General features: G+C 43.3%; 1 non-coding gene across 1 annotated transcript; it reads right to left on the bottom strand.

The window, feature by feature from the left end:
• Positions 1-11,213: 11,213 nt before the first annotated feature.
• On the bottom strand, positions 11,214-11,351 carry LOC119929248. The gene has a single exon (XR_005451382.1). It is a non-coding gene; the product is annotated as a small nucleolar RNA SNORA7 (small nucleolar RNA).
• Positions 11,352-13,327: the final 1,976 nt, after the last annotated feature.

The following is a 13,327-nucleotide window of genomic DNA, read 5'->3' as shown; positions in this document are numbered from 1 at the left end:
TCTCTCTCCACCTTAGACTGTAAGCTCCAAGTGGGACAGAGACTGTGTCTGACCTAATTATCTCATCCTTACCCTAGAACAATGCTACCCTACAATGCTTGGCAAATAATAAGCATTTTACAAATACCAAAATTACTATAACTATTATAACCATTATTAAGTGGCTTTGCCTTTTAGTTAGTCATAGGTACTAAGTGCATACTATTTTCAAAGCTCTGGGGTCAATAAATGGGTCAGACTCAGTCTCTGTCCCAGATGGGGCTTATGGTCTAAACAGGAGGAAGCACAAGTATTTTGTCCCCGTTTGACAGATGAGGAAACTAAGGCACTGAGCAGTTAAATGACCCACTCCGGGTCATGTATAAGATCAGTGTTGGAGCTGGGATTAGAACATGGCTTTCCTGATTCCTGGTTCCGTGCTCTTTCCATCAGGAATCTGGACCTCTTGGGGCCCATAGGATGAAAAGTGAAGTGTGGAAGGATAAATGAATAAGTGTATAACAATCTAAATCGAGAATATGCGAAAGTACTAAGGAAAGGTGAGTAAGCCTCAAGACTCCGGGCAGCTGTTGAATAGTTGAGATCTGGGAAGGAGAGTCACTGGGTTAGGAAATCTTCTAGTGGGAGGTGGGATTTCAGGAAGGCTTTGAAGGTAGAGAGAGCGGGCGCCTGGTGGGTTTGAAGCACAAGGGAGGTCCAGATGGGGAGTGAGCAAGGGGCTGGAAGAGGGAGAGTTGGAAAAGAGAGAAGGGAGAAGGTTTGCTATGGAGAAATGAAGAGGGCAAGCCAGCTTGGAGTGAGATGAGACAACTGAAATGGCAGAGGGAAAGAGATGGGAGAGAGACTTAAAGCCAATAACTAGAGTTTCTGTTCGAAGCAGATATTATACTTCTTCCTCTGTGGGGCTGTCTGGTGTCAGAACAGCGTGACCTAGTGGAAAGCACACAGGCCTGGGACTAAGAGGATCTGGGTTCTCATCCTGATTCTGCTATTTGTCTGCTCTGTGGCCTGGGGCAAGTCATTTATCCCAGCTCCGCCACTTGTCAGCTGTGTGACCTTGGACAAGCCACTTAACTTCTCTGTGCCTCAGTTACCTCATCTGTAAAATGAGGATTAAGACTGTAAGACCCCCATGGGACAATCTGATCACCTTGTAATCTCCCCAGCGCTTAGAACTGTGCTTTGCACATAGTAAGCACTTAATAAATGCCATTATTATTATTTATTATTTTAGTTTTGTCACCTGTAAAATGGGCATTAAATCCTACTCTCTCCTACTTAAACAGTGAGCCCCATGTGGGACAGGAACTATGTCCAACCTGATAATCTTGCATCTACCCCAGAGCTCATTACAATGCTTGGCATAAAGTAAATGCTTAACAAATACCATAATTATTTATTATTATTATTAGTGCATTGGGAAGCAGGCTCCATCCTGCTTGTCCACAGGCCTCAGTTGCCAGCTCAGACCTTCACACCTGGCTTCCAGAGAACCCGAGTGGGCAACTTTAACCTCTATGGCTGTTCCCCCTCCCAGGAGAAACTAGGTTGCGGTCGTTGCCATCTAAGGTCTCTTCTCAGTCTCACCACACTAACTTAAGCTATTGATGCAATTGTACTTGATGACAGAATCAATTCACCCACGTATCAGAGCATTTATTGCCTCCACAGTCTCCACTGGCCAGACGCACTGTTGTTCTGCTCAGAATCATTGATAGGGCACACAGCCCCGGTCTATATATGATCATGGCCTTGCCAAAAGTAGTAACTGCTATCCTAGATCCTCTGAGAAGAGGTCACATTCACATGACCTCTTTGCTTTTCGTCGTGGTCCCTGGGAGGGCCGCTTCAGCAAGCAGACCTGGCATCTGTTGTGCTTTCTCATGCAACTTTGTCAAGAAAACTCCCGATATTAGAGTTCAAAGTGTGAATCTTGGGCCTGCCCCTCCCACAGACACTCCCTCAATTGACCAATCAATCATATTTTTTGATCGCTTACTGTGTACAGAGCACAGTACTGAGCACTTAGGAGAGTACAATGTAACAGAGTTGGTAGACATATTCCCTGCCCAAAACGAGCTTCTGAGCCAAGCCCATTTGTAACAGGCTTGAAGAGAAGCCACGGTGGGCAGCCATAATCAATCCTCAGGGGTGTTTACTGAGGGACAGAATGGTCAAAAAGCAAAGAGGGGAAAGGGTTTGGGAAAGAATTTATGGAGTCCTGGCCTACCTTTTCCTCCTCCTCCTCCCCCCTCACCACAAAAGAGGCATACATGGGAGCCAGCTGAGCTGGAAGCAGCACTGCCTAGTAGAGCGTGGGTCTCAGAGTCAGAGGACCTGGATTCTAATCCTGGTTCCACTCCGTGTCTATTGTGTGACCTTGGGTAAATCACTTAACTTCTGTGTGCCTCAGTTACCTCATCTGTAAAATGGGGAATAAGACTGTGAGCCCCTTGAGGGACATGGACTTGATTAGCTTGCATCTACCCTAGCACTTAGTATAGTGTCTGGCGCGTAGTAAGCACTTAACAAACACCATAAAAAAATAAGCCAGCTCTGTTGGTTCACCTGTTTGCCTTGTTTCCTTGCATTGCAATGCCATAATACTACTACTACTAAGAACTATAATGCTGATGGCATTAAGTGCTTAACATGTGGTAAACACTGTGTTAAGATCTGGGCTAGATACAAGTTAACTAGATCAGATACAGTCCCTGTCTCATTCATTCATTCATTCAATCTTATTTATTGAGTGCTTACTGTGTGCAGAACACTGTACTAAGTGCTTGGGAAGTACAAGTGGGCAATGTATAGAGGTGGTTCCTACTTAACAACAGTCTCACAGTGTAGAAAGGGGAGACAGACAACAAAACAAAACATGTAGACAAGTGTCAAAATTGTCAGAACAAATAGAATTCAGGCTATATGCACTCATTAACAAAACAAGTAGAATAGTAAATATGTACAAGTAAAATAAATAGAGCAATAAATCTGTACAGATATATACAAGTGCTGTGGGGAGGGGAAGGAGGTAGAGCGGGGGGGTTGGGGAAGAGGAGAGGAAAATGGAGGCTCAGTCTGGGAAGGCCTCCTGGAGGAGGTGAGCTCTCAGTAGGGCTTTGAAGGGAGAAAGAGAGCTAGCTTGGCAGATGTGTGAAGGGAGGGCATTCCAGGCCAGGGGAAGGACGTGGGCCGGGGATCGATGGCGGGACAGGCGAGAACAAGGTACAGCGAGGAGGTTAGTGGCAGAGGAGCGGTGGGTGCTGGCTGGGCTGTAGAAGGAGAGAAGGGAGGTGAGGTAGGAGGGGGCGAGGTGATGGACAGCCTTGAAGCCAAGAGTGCGGAGTTTTTGCTCGATGTGTAGGTTGACAGGCAGCCACTGGAGATTTTTGAGGAGGGGAGTAACATGCCCAGAACGTTTCTGTACAAAGATAATCCTGGCAGCAGAGTGAAGTATAGACTGAAGTGGGGAGAGACAGGGGGACAGGCAATCAGAGAAGAGGCCGATGCAGTCTTATCTAAGAATTTGAAAGAGTGGTATCTTATCCCCACTTCACAGATGAGGAAACTGAGATTCAAAGAAGTTAAATTGGAAAGCATCATGGCCTACTGGAAAAAGCCCAGCCCTGGGAGTCAGAGGACCTGGGTTCTAATCTCAGCTGTTGCTTGCCTGCAGTGTGATCTAGGGCAAGTCACTTAACCTCTGTGTGCCTCAGTTGCCTCAACTATAAAATGGGATACAATATTTGTTCTCCCTCCTACTTAGACTGAAAACCCCATGTGGGACAGGGACTGAGTGTCTGATTTGACTCTTGTACCTATCCCAGCACTTGGAATGGTGCTTAGCACATAATAAGCCCTTAACAAAAGCCACAGTGATGAAACAACTTGTCAGAAGTTACACAGAAGGTCAGAAGCAGGGCTAGGATGAGACCCATCTGTCTCCTTACTTTCAATTTGTGCTTTCATTTCTACCAAGCCAGGACCTATCTGTCCAGGGTTAGTTTCATGCTTTAGGAGAGAGTAAGAACATTCTCTGAAGTAGACTTTGTAAGGAAGTCCAAAATGTGACAAGAATTACTCTCTGGTTAGATCGTAGCAGTAGTACTACTACTACTAGTAGTAGCAATAGTATTTATTAAGCACTTCCTGTGTGCTGGGAAATTATACACACAGATATTGAGCTCTTCCTGAATCCCATTTAGAAGGAGTCTGATTTTCATTGAAGGTTTATTCAGGAGTTAACTCCTCCCTCCAGGGGCTGGTTTTAGCAGGCGGCAGTATCCTTTAGGGCATTTCTCTCAGGAGATCAGAAAAGAAAGCATGTCAGTCCTAAGTGTTTAGATTAGTCTCAAAATGATATCTGGGATTTTAACTGGAATGCACCGTGACATCATTATGAGGAGAAGAAAATCTGGCCTGCTCTTTTCTCTCTGTACAAAGTATACCGGAAACCTCCAGGGAGGAGTTCCCTGCTTTGGGTAGAATGACTGCTTTCTTCGGTCCTTGCCTAGTCATCAGGGAGGAAGCAGCATGCCTTGTGGTTAGAGCATGGGCCTGGGAATCAGAGGATCTGAGTTCTAATTCTAGCTTTACCCACTGGTCTCCTGTGTGACCTGGGGCAAGTCACTTCAATTCTCTGTGCCTGAGTTACCTCCTCTGCAAAATGGGAATTCAATGCCTGGTCTCCTTCCTACTTACTCTATGAGACCCATATGGAATCTAATTATCCTATATCTACCCCAGCACTCAGGACTGACTGTTAGCCCCATGTGCAGTCTGATCATTTTATACCTACTCCAGCTCTTAGTATGGTGCTTGGCACATAGTAAACACTTACAAAATACCACAATTATTATTATTTATTATTAATTATTAGCATGGGGCTGAGAGTCAGAGGACCTGGGTTCTAATCTCAGTTTCACCATTTTGCTGTGTGACCTTGGACGTATCACTTTATTTCTCTGTGCCTCAGTTTGCTCAACTGCAAAATGGGGATTCAATAGCTGTTCTCCCTTCTACTTACTCTGTGAGCCCCATGTGGAGCCTAATGCTGGGGTAATCTAACAGTATTTGACACATAGTAAGTGCTGAACAAACACCATCATTATTAATGAATGTGAGTCCACTGTTTTAGACTGTGAGCCCACTGTTGGGTAGGGACTGTCTCTATATGTTGCCAATTTGTACTTCCCAAGCGCTTAGTACAGTGCTCTGCACATAGTAAGCGCTCAATAAATACGATTGATGATGATATAACTGAATGAATGAATGAATGAAAAAGCCTGGGGGAGGGTCATGGAGGTTCAGATTCCACTTTCCTCCTGTTGACGTGTTCCTGTTGGTGTTCCTGTTCATTTTCCTGTTCCTGTTGACTAACCAATTGACAGAACAACTAGAGGCCAAATAAAGAGTGGAGCCCAAACCCACAGAGTAGTTTCAGCCATGGCCAGGGCACAAGGATTCGTGCAGGACTTAAAGACATACTGCTCCAAAAGAAAATGGCCAGCATTGCAGCTGAGTTCTCATATTACTGGGCAAAGGCCAGGGGGAGGAGGAGCTCTGGTTTTCTCCAGGGCACAGCGGCTCCTCCTGGAAAACTCCTGTAGAATCTGCCTCAACACCAAAATGTACTTTTATTTAGAAACTAAATGGAATCAAAAAACTCTGTCTAGTACAACTCAACAACAGTTAGATTGGGATACATTTTTTTGAGGGAGAATTGTAGAATTTTGTTGGGGGGAGGGATAATCCTTCTTGACCCACTGTTGGGTAGGGACTGTCTCTATATGTTGCCAACTTGTACTCCCCAAGAGCTTAGTACAGTGCTCTGCACACAGTAAGCACTCAATAAATACGACTGATTGATTGATTGACCCAAGGCGCCTGTCCATTAGCCTTCTGGGAAGAACTTCTAGACTGTGAGCCCACTGTTGGGTAGGGACCGTCTCTATATGTTGCCAACTTGTACTTCCCAAGCGCTTAGTACAGTGCTCTGCACACAGTAAGCGCTCAATAAATACGATTGAATGAATAAATGAACTTTTTTAAAAATGGTATTTGTTAAGCACTTATTATATGCCAAGCACTGTTGGCTGATAAAAGGTACAAGCTACAAGACACGGTCTATGTCTTACATAGGGCTCACAGTTGTAAAGGTAATTGAGGCACAGAAATTAAGTGACTTACCCAAGGCCCCACAACAGACAAGTAGCGGAGCTGGAACTAGAACCCAGGCCCTGCTGACTCGCAGGCCTTGCTCTATCTACTAAGCCACGTTACTCCACATTTTTCCTATTCAGAGTGGGTAGCTAAACTTTATGTATTAATTACCAGAATGATTGCAGGTGGACGTGGGGCGTTCTGGGACATGTGCCTTTGGAGTCACAATGGGTCGGAAACGACTCGGCAGCGTAAGACAAGACAGGACAAGCTAAACATAGGGGCAGCTTCCTGGCAGTGACCTAGATTCACTACAAAATTGGACATGAACAACTTGGGGAAAAAAAAAGAAAACTGGAAACACCCTATTACACAGTGAAAACTTGACCTTGGGTAATACTGTGGCCTGCCCTCAGTGGACACTCAGAAAACACAGTTGATGGACCAAAGACGTTTTAGGTTTATTGTCTTCAGCCTCAGCTCCTGGCAAACCTGAATTGGCAGGCTAAATATACTGATTACCCTGAGGATAGCTGTCAGGAAGACAGGTGTTTTAGAGAAAGAATTTGGGCTTAGGTCTCTGCTTAACCCAAGGCTAGTGATATTTCCTGGGGTCAAGAGTTACACTGGTCAGTGGCCTACTTTAGTTTTCAAACTGATCAGGAAGCTAAGTTTAGTTTAATAATAATTGTGGTATGCTTAAGTGCTTACTATGTACCAGGCACTGTATTAAGCGCTGAGGTGGATAAGAGCAAACTGGGTTGGATACAGACCTTGTCTGGCGTGGGGCTCACAGTCCTGATAGTCGGACCTTGATGGATTGATTAAAGGGTAAATATTGGAAGATGTTAAAAGGTTCATGGATGATAAACCCATGGTAGATTATTAAGGGGGAGAGGAAAGGATGTTAGAAAGTTCACCAGGAAGGGATGGCAAGGAAAGGAACCAGAACATTGCTACCCTAAGGATCTATTTAGGGAAAAGTCAGTTTATATTTGGGGACTTGGGCAAAAGAATAGCAAGATTTCTGGGTGGTCAGGCTGAACTTCATTAGAGATTTGTACAAATTTCAGCATCACACGAAAAAACAAACAATAAACTAGACTGCTTCTTTCGGGAAATGCCTCTGACCTCAGACATTTCAGGACGTGATCTTAAAAAAAGACTGTTGACTTCAGGGGAGTATTTGACCCTAAAATTCTTTATACAGAACCCAGAATTTAAAGGGTATTTCCAATGAGAGAGTCGGGGTGGACTACCTCCCTGGTGTGAAAACATAACAATTTCATGTTGTCTTATTTTCAAAAGCAACTAAATCTGAGAAATTGCACATTTCGTCTGTCTTTGTTGTTCCTTGTCCTTTTAAAGCCATATCTAGTGCTTGAGGATTAGCTGGAGAAGAGATTTAATCCCCTTTAGTTGATAGATATAATCTGGCTTCTTGGGCCGGAAAAGCCCAATCATGGAATCGCAGAATTGTAAGAGTGTAGTAGGGAAAGCTCATTGATCACTTGAGTGATTTCCATTGGAAATGATGGACACACAGCTATGCGACAAAGCGATGCGCTCTAAGTCTCAAGAGCAGACCCTTGGGAGTCAGAAGACTTGGGTTTTAGTTCTGTCTATGCCACTTGTCTGTTGTGTGACCTTGGGCAAGTCACTTCTCTGTGCCTCAGTTACCTCATCTATAAGATGGGGATTGAGACTATGAGCCCTATTTAGGACAGGGACTGTGTCCAACCAGATTATCCTGTAACTACCCTAGTGCTTAGTACAGTGCCTGGCACATAGTAAGCGCTTAACAAATACCACAATTATTATTTCTTGTGTTTATTACGGTACTGTATGTATGTCATATAGAAATTGATGATGAGAAACAGCTCAGAGGATCAATAACCAATAGATGCAAAATTGTTACAAGATCACTTCAATAACCAATTGTTAAAAGAGGTGGTTTGGCCATGTGTTTTATCACTCATAAACGAAAATGGCCAAATCGATTACCTCCAAATTATAAAGAAAAATGATTCTCAGGCTCTCTGCCTTCCTTGCCAAGTTTTGGCCTGGAGCAAATTTCTGTGGTTAAAGTTATTAACCCTTAAAATAGGATGGAATATGGACAGCCGTAATCTTGGAACATAGTTGCTTTCTTAAAGAGTGAAACAATTTGTTGAAAACTTAATCATATTACCCTAATTGCTAGGTTGAAACAAAAAATAAAATTGGTTTCAAATTACTGTGAGTGTTGCCACGTACATTAGCAGTAGTTATTTTCCCCAAGATAGCAGTTGCATTTTAGGAATCTGTTCATCTCAGGAAAGTTTTCACTAGCAAGATACATTGAGGCAACCGATAGCCTCTTTAACAAAGTTTAATCGGAATCGGGGGAATTGTAATTTCAACTTTATTGCCCTTTTAACATGTCAGTCAGTTTTAATTTTTCACAGACTGTTTTTAGAGGCCAGTGAAAAATGAGCACTAAACTACACAGTCAAGGCAGAAATGACATTAGGGCATGAAGAAAAAATATAATAAACTTATTGCCAGGGTTTGCATCAGCCTTGTAAATAGGGGTGAATAATTTATCAGCCCACCCACACTTGTTTTCTGTACTCCCTCCCCGCAACCCCCTAAACTGTGAAGGTGCAAAGTAGTAAAACAAATGAAATCACCATATATTTCTAGCCTAGTCTAGTCACCTGACATTAATTGCGACCCATTCTGGGCGAGTAAGTGGTTTACATAGTGGCTACTTCTAAGTGGCCAAGAGTAGGTTTAGGTTTGCTCTTTGTTCAAGAGAAATTTGTATTTGAAAGCTTTTAGAAGCCTCAGGAAATGGATTCATTCAATCCTATTTATTGAGTCAGCGCTTAGAACAGTGCTTTGCACATAGTAAGCGCTTAAATACCATCATTATTATTATTACTGTGTGAAATGAATCTAAACAAACTCTGATTTTAATCCACTCTCCTGATATTTCTTTTTTGTTGTTGTTGTTCAGGACCTGACATTATGTTGAGGGTCTTAGGGCTTTTAAACTAGTAGTCTGGTGCAGACACAGTACAAGCTTTGTGTGTTTATAGAATGTTTGCAAAGCCCACAAGATTCTGGGTGGGAAAACCTCCCTAACTGGACTTAATACTTAGAAATTGTCTTGTTATGCAAAACTAATTAAAAACATATCTTCGAGATGGAGTCGGGGGCCAAAGAGAAAATTAAGTTCACTGTGTGGAGTCTCAGATGCTGCTTTTAAAATGGAAGAGTGAATCAGGATGAAAGAAGAAAGATAATCAATAAGAGCTGCCTTCAGTCATAGGAAGACATTTAGTTTTGTGGACCTTGAGACATTCCAACTTTGCTTTCTGGTCCAGTTCAAATCTACATCTCAGAATTCTCGTTCACGACACACACATGTGTACTGGAAACACACAAGTGCTTCAGCCATCTCTAACCTGTCCCCCAACTTTAAAGTTTTTCAGGAAAAAGATTTCATTAAAACAAAGCCCAAAGGCCCACAACAAACCCAACCCACAAACAGGCTGTGAATCCTGTTCATCGAATCCTATGAAAATGTAAACTGTAAAAACTCTACTTGTATTAATTACTAGGACAAGAAAGGAAAGTTCCCTTTATAAACTGATCTGATCAGATAGAAGGGCCTGTTGTTCCATGCTGTGCTCACTTCAATTGTTTATTATTGTAACTAATTTAAATATTGTAGTAGTAAATTAGTTTTAGACTAATCCCGGCTCTGCCACTTGTCAGCTGTGTGACCTTGGGCGAGCCACTTAACTTCTCTGTGCCTCAGTTACCTCATCTGTAAAATGGGAATGAAGACTGTGAGCCCCACGTGGGACCATCTGATTATCTTGTATCTACCCCAGTCCTTAGAACAATGCTTAAATTGGGGATGACAGATCATTTTTACCTGTGGGTCTGGGCTGGGCACTGTACAAAGCAAGTTGAACAGAGTTGATTCCTGCCTCCAAGATCCTATGATCTAAGATAATCCAAGACACTGACCCAAAAATAAAAGGCATACCAGCAACAAAACTGATACTGAACTTCTATGAGAATTGAACTAGTGATGTATTAACATTTAGATTCTTTCTGGTCACCCAAAGCCCTACCTTTACCTATTCTACTATAGAATTTAAAATTATGTGTTAAATCCTTGACACTTAATGTGATGTATCTCCAAACATAGTCTTGTTTTATGCTGTTGAGGCGTTTCCGACCCATAGCGACACCACTGACACATCTCTCCTCAGAACACCCCGCTCTCTATCCACAATTGTTCTGGTAGTGGATCCAGAGAGTTTTTTGGGTAAAAATACGGAAGTGGTTTACCATTACTGCCTTCTGAGCAGTAAATTCAAGTCTCCATCCTCGTCTCTCTCCCATGCTGCTGCTGCCCAGCATGGGCCAAACATAGTAGCACAATGATAGGGAAAGTTTGACTTAGTGGAAAGAGTACAGGCCTGGGAATCAGAGGACCTGGATTCTAATCCTGGTTCTGCCATTTGTCTGCCATGTGTGACCTTGGGCAAGTCTCTTCACTCTGCACGTAGTAGGCACTCAATAAATACGATTGATTGGGTCAGTTCTCTGTGCCTCAGTTCCCTCATTTGCAACTGTTCTCCATGATCCCTCCCCTCACTTAGCCTGTGAACTCCATGTGGAGCCTGATTATTTTGTATCTACTCCAGTTTTTAGTACAGTGCTTGGCACATAGAAGGTGCATAACGAATACCATAATTATCAATTATTATGATGCTGGTGATTGATGTGTTTTTTTCCATTTCTTACTTACCTTCCATGTTGCCCCTGGCACAACCTTCTTGTCTTGTCTTATGCCGTCTAGTCATCCCCGACTCATAGCGATTCCATGGACACATCTCTCAGAATGGCCAACCTCCATCTGCAATCATTCTGGTAGTGTATCCATAGAGTTTTCTTGGTAAAAATACAGAAGTGGCTTACCATTACCTCCCCCCATGCAGTAAACCTGAGTCTCCACCCTTGACTCTGTTCCACGCAGGTGAGTTTTGACTTGTAGCAGATTGCCTTCCACTCACTAGCCATTGCCCAAGCTAGGAATGGAATGGGTATGCCTCTGCTTGACTCTCCCTCCCATAGTTGAGAATGGTAGAGTACTAGACATTCTCCAGGTGCGACCCTGGGGGCAGGGGGGCACAATCTTCAACCCATCAGAAAGAGCCACCAGGCTGGAGGGTTGCCACATCTACCTCAACCCACCCTTACTGTCTTCTCTGCTCCCCCAAAATTCCTGTGCTTGCACTAAGCTATTTTAACAAGGAAAGATTTGATAATTGGGATATTTGTAAGGGCTTACTAGGTACCAAGCACTGTTCTGAGCACTGGGGTTGACACAAGATAATCACATGGGATATTGTCTCTTTGAGGCTTTGCCATCAGTCTAGAAGGCGTCAAAAAGTTGTGCTGCTTCTACTTTCGTAGCCAGACATGAGACTAGATGGCATTCTTGTGCTGTTTCAGACCGAAGAAAACTTGCAGGGCAAGACCATTCTGGAATCTAAAAATGTGGCAATTTGTGTTGTAACTGAACACATAGCCCAAGTAGTAGTAGTGATAATAATGGTATTTGATTGAATGCACTGTACTCTACTGAGCACTTGGAATGGTGCAAGACATCTTCCCTGCCCATCAGGAGCTTACATGCTATGAAGAAGCAGCGTGGCTTAGTGGAAAGAGCATGGGCTTTGGAGTCAGAGTTCACGGGTTCAAATCCCGGCTCCACCACATCTGCTGTGTGACCTTGGGCAAGTCACTTAATGTCTCTGTGCCTCAGTTACCTCATTTGTAAAATGGGGATTAAGGCTGTGAGCCCCCCGTGGGACAACCTGATCACCTTGTAACCTCCCCAGCACTTAGAACAGTGCTTTGCACATAGTAAGTGCTTAATAAATACCATCATCATTATTATTATTATTACTAAGGGAGAGAGACATAGTAAAATTCACAAGGAGTGGAATCACAATAAACTGAATAACTGAATATTCAATAAACATACACACACGTGCACAGTCACACAAGTGTGTAAGCTCATTATGGGTGGGGTACATCTGTCTCTCCCACTAGACTGTAAACTTCTTGAGGACAGGGGTCATGTTTACTTGCTACATTATTACTCTCCCAAGTGTTTGCTACAGTGCTCTGCACGCAGTAAGCTCTCAATAAATAATACTGATTGATTGAGCGAGTGAGGAAGGCCTAAAAATCAAAGGGAAGGAGTCTTTGCTTGATGCCCTAAGATTACACTGAACACATTAATAGCATGAATCATATAAATGACTAGCCACTGAAGTGCAATGGAGTGAAGTGCACTCAGATAAACGTGGGAGTGGACGATGGGCTGGGGTTGATCGGAGATGGTTTTTTTTGGTTAAGATGGATTTTAATCTGCTGTCTAAAGACTGAGAAGGGTAAGTTCTGTTGGAGAAGAGGAGCCTTACTGTTCCAGGAGGGTGATTTTAATCCTTTCATCCTGCTAGCAACAGCCAAAATGTCTCTTTTCTTCTTCCCTAAGTGTTTGTGAATGGCTTATGGCTTACAGTCTCCCCTGTAGACTTCTTGAGGGTCTGGATTGTGTTGTCTCTATTGTACTCTTCCAAATGCTTAGTACTTTGCTCTATCCTTTTGATTGAACGATAAGAATGGGTTACTACAGAAAGAAAATGAGAAAAGTGACCGTGGGATGCTTCCCTTGTCTTCTGAGATTGTGACATCTCCCTGTCCTGAGGGGTGAAACAAAGGTGAATGAAGGGAAAGAAGGCAGATGATCACACTTGGCCTGAATAGGTCTGTGCCTGCCCTACACTCCCACCAACTTCAATAAAATTTGAACTTGGCAGGACAAACGAGGACTCTACAAGAAATCAGTTATCAGCAGAGGACGATGCTGGATCCAGCTGGACATCTGTCTTCTATGTAGTGAAGATTCAGCCAACAGAGTAATCATGCTTTTTCCGTGATGCTAAAGGGAAAATGTCAGGGATAGATATTACAGGTTCCCAGGTCACCAAGGAATGTTGCTTTAGAAATACCCCTGTCCTCTCTGTCCAACCAGCCCTGCGTTTAGAGCTCAGACTGCTAGACTATGATGAGCCTCTCCCTGGGAGTT

The sequence above is a fragment of the Tachyglossus aculeatus genome, chromosome 5 (assembly GCF_015852505.1).
Source record: "Tachyglossus aculeatus isolate mTacAcu1 chromosome 5, mTacAcu1.pri, whole genome shotgun sequence".
Classification (NCBI taxonomy): domain Eukaryota; kingdom Metazoa; phylum Chordata; class Mammalia; order Monotremata; family Tachyglossidae; genus Tachyglossus; species Tachyglossus aculeatus.
This window is presented reverse-complemented; position numbering and strand designations above follow the sequence as displayed.